Raw genomic sequence first — 4,173 nt, 5'->3', positions numbered from 1 at the left:
CAGTTGTTTGTATTGATTTCATGTTGCACCCTCATTCTACATTTAACTTTGTAATAACAAACATCTTGTATCTTCTCAGTGACACAAGAGATTTCAGCTGCGTACACAAGGTGCCACTGTCATGGAAGAATTGTACTATTTTAGCGGGGAATTAAGAAACAGTTGAGCCAAATATGAAAATTTCCTGAAACATTACTCGCCTTCAGGCCATCCAAAATGAAGATGAGTTTGTGATGATCTCCCCAAGGGATCCTCTGTTTGTAGTTTTAAGCAAGCATGCAGCTTGTTTCTTCAGTTTCTTCAGCTAAAATACAGATTATGTATGTCCTTCCTGTTGTTTCAGAAATATCATAAGTTACTACAAGTTAAAGTCATTTAATTTTATTTTCCAGCAAGCGCTGTCCGCCATTTAAGACTGCCACAGCATGTGATCTTTGCCCTGTGTCAGGCTAAAGATCACACAGGGTAAAGCATAAATCAAGTTAACTCTCCTTAATGCGAGTTTATATTAGATTGCTTAAGGCTTATTTTGCTTTCACTTCTTAATGAGAGCAATTTCCAGATTAGTGCACCGGATGTTTGTATTATTTATGAAGCATTTTTTGAGTTCTTTTGCTCTAATAAATTCAAAGTGAGAGTCTGATGAATTAGTAATAGCTTTGGGATCAGTTTTCTTTTGTTTTGCTTTACAGGTATCCATTTCAAGTGGAAGCCTTTTCCATACAGTGCACACTGCATCATGTTCATATCCACCTAACCACTAATGATGGACACATCGTAATCTAAATATGCTTGTCTCAGTCTCTTTGCTGTTTGGAAGTTACTGTGAAATGGTTCTTTGGTACTGCAATGATAAGGTATGTCAATTGTGTTTGCTCATCTGTGAAGTGCAATGTTTGAGAGGAAAAGGGAATTGCATGCAACAGTCTGAATCGTCCTTAACAAAATTTTGACTGGAATTTTGCATGTTTAGATGCATTGATCAAGCATAGAATGAGATTTAACTACCTAATGTTCATTGCTTGGCAGACCATTTATTTTTGGCATGCAAAACCTTTCCAAGATTTACTTTCAGACACACATACAGTATTGTTCAAAATAATAGCAGTACAATGTGACTAACCAGAATAATCAAGGTTTTTAGTATATTTTTTATTGCTACGTGGCAAACAAGTTACCAGTAGGTTCAGTAGATTGTCAGAAAACAAACAAGACCCAGCATTCATGATATGCACGCTCTTAAGGCTGTGCAATTGGGCAATTAGTTGAAAGGGGTGTGTTCAAAAAAATAGCAGTGTCTACCTTTGACTGTACAAACTCAAAACTATTTTGTACAAACATTTTTTTTTTCTGGGATTTAGCAATCCTGTGAATCACTAAACTAATATTTAGTTGTATGACCACAGTTTTTTAAAACTGCTTGACATCTGGGTGGCATGGAGTCAACCAACTTGTGGCACCTCTCAGCTGTTATTCCACTCCATGATTCTTTAACAACATTCCAAAATTCATTCACATTTCTTGGTTTTGCTTCAGAAACAGCATTTTTGATATCACCCCACAAGTTCTCAATTGGATTAAGGTCTGGAGATTGGGCTGGCCACTCCATAACATTAATTTTGTTGGTTTGGAACCAAGACTTTGCCCGTTTACTAGTGTGTTTTGGGTCATTGTCTTGTTGAAACAACCATTTCAAGGGCATGTCCTCTTCAGCATAGGGCAACATGACCTCTTCAAGTATTTTAACATATGCAAACTGATCCATTATCCCTGGTATGCGATAAATAGGCCCAACACCATAGTAGGAGAAACATGCCCATATCATGATGCTTGCACCTCCATGCTTCACTGTCTTCACTGTGTACTGTGGCTTGAATTCAGAGTTTGGGGGTCGTCTCACAAACTGCCTGTGGCCCTTGGACCCAAAAAGAACAATTTTACTCTCATCAGTCCACAAAATGTTCCTCCATTTCTCTTTAGGCCAGTTGATGTGTTCTTTGGCAAATTGTAACCTCTTCTGCACATGCCTTTTTTTTAACAGAGGGACTTTGCGGGGGATTCTTGAAAATAGCTTAGCTTCACACAGACGTCTTCTAACTGTCACAGTACTTACAGGTAACTCCAGACTGTCTTTGATCATCCTGGAGGTGATCATTGGCTGAGCCTTTGCCATTCTGGTTATTCTTCTATCCATTTTGATGGTTGTCTTCCGTTTTCTTCCACGTCTCTCTGGTTTTGCTCTCCATTTTAAGGCATTGGAGATCATTTTAGCTGAACAGCCTATCATTTTTTGCACCTCTGTATAGGTTTTCCCCTCTCTAATCAACTTTTTAATCAAAGTACGCTGTTCTTCTGAACAATGCCTTGAACGACCCATTTTCCTCAGCTTTCAAATGCATGTTCAACAAGTGTTGGCTTCATCCTTAAATAGGGGCCACCTGATTCACACCTGTTTCTTCACAAAATTGATGACCTCAGTGATTGAATGCCACACTGCTATTTTTTTTAACACACCCCTTTCAACTAATTCAACTAATTGCCCAATTGCACAGCCTTAAGAGCGTGCATATCATGAATGCTGGGTCTCATTTGTTTTCTGAGAATCTACTGAACCTACTGGTAACTTGTTTGCCACGTAGCAATAAAAAAATATACGAAAAACCTTGATTATTCTGGTTAGTCACATTGTACTGCTATTATTTTGAACAATACTGTATATGCACAGCTGTTCAAATGTTTGGGATCAGATCAAATATTTTTCATGTTTAAAAGTATCATCTGTTCATCAAGTATGCATTTATTTGACCAAAAATACAGAAAAAAAATATTTTAAAATAATAATATTACCATTTGAAATAACTGTTTTCTGTTTTATTATATTTTAAAATATTATTATTTTACGCAAAGCTGATTTTTCATCAACATTACTCCAGCCTTCAGTGTCACATGATCCTTCAGAAATCATTCAAAAACCATTTGCTGATTTAATATCAATTTTGAAACCAATTTCGAACCCCCAACTGCTCCCCGGGCACTGCAGCATAATTGGCTGCCCACTGCTCCAGGTGTGCGTTCCCAGTGTGTGTGTGTGTGTGTGTGTGTGTGTGTGTGTGTGTGTGTTCACTGCTCTGTGTGTGTGCACTTTGGATGGGTTAAATGCAGAGCACGAATTCAGAGTATGGGTCACCATACTTGGCTGAATGTCACTTCACTTCACTTAAGTCTATCACTTTAATCAATTTAACACATTCTAGCTGAATAAAATAATTAATAAAAAAAAAAAAATACTGACCCCCAAACATTTGAACTGTAGTGTATATTGTTACAAAAGATTTATACACATATGCAAAAAAAAAAAAAAAAAAAAAAAAAAAAAAAAAAAATATATATATATATATTAGTTAGTTTTGTTTTGTGATGGTTATTCATGAGTCCCTTTTTTCAGATGCTTGTTCTGAACATTTAAACTGAGCTCTGTTCTTCAGAAAAATCCTCCAGGTCCTGCAGATTCTTCATTTTCAGCATCTTTTGCATATTTGAACCCTTTCCAGAAGTGACTGTATGATTTGAGGGACTCACAAACACAAACACAACTATTAAAAAGGTTCACACATTCAGTGACGCTCCAGAAGGAAACGCGTCCAATAAGCCGGGGGGTGAAATCTTTTGAACAGGATGAAGATGTCCAAATTTTTCTTATTTTGTTGAAAAAATATTTTTTCCCTTTAGTACATGCCCTTTGGAAATTAAGTACAATTTACAAAAGGCATAGTTCACCTGCTTGAGCTACCAGGAGCTGATATTGCAGTTTCTAAATTTAGAAAAATCTATATTTTTCTTACACTAATGCATTGTTTCGCTTCAGAAGTCACTTATTAACACCCAGGAGCTGTGTGGAGTAGTTTTATGATGGGTGGATGGATGCACTTATTTTCTGCTTCAAAAACAGGGGCACCATTTATTGCCATTATTCAGCTTAGCAGAGCCAGGACATTTTTAAATATAACTGCGACTGTGTTCGTCTGAAAGAGGAATGTCAGATACGCCTAGGATGCCCTGAGGGTGAGTAAATTTTAGGTTAAACTGTCACTTTAATGCATCATGTTTCCTTCTGGGACATTAATTAATGTGAAGGGCGTGTGAGTAATTCATGCAGAAAGCTGCTGACTAGGT

This window comes from Carassius gibelio, chromosome A16, assembly GCF_023724105.1.
Source record: "Carassius gibelio isolate Cgi1373 ecotype wild population from Czech Republic chromosome A16, carGib1.2-hapl.c, whole genome shotgun sequence".
In the NCBI taxonomy this organism is placed as follows: Eukaryota; Metazoa; Chordata; class Actinopteri; order Cypriniformes; family Cyprinidae; genus Carassius; species Carassius gibelio.
Note: the sequence above shows the minus strand (reverse complement) of the source record.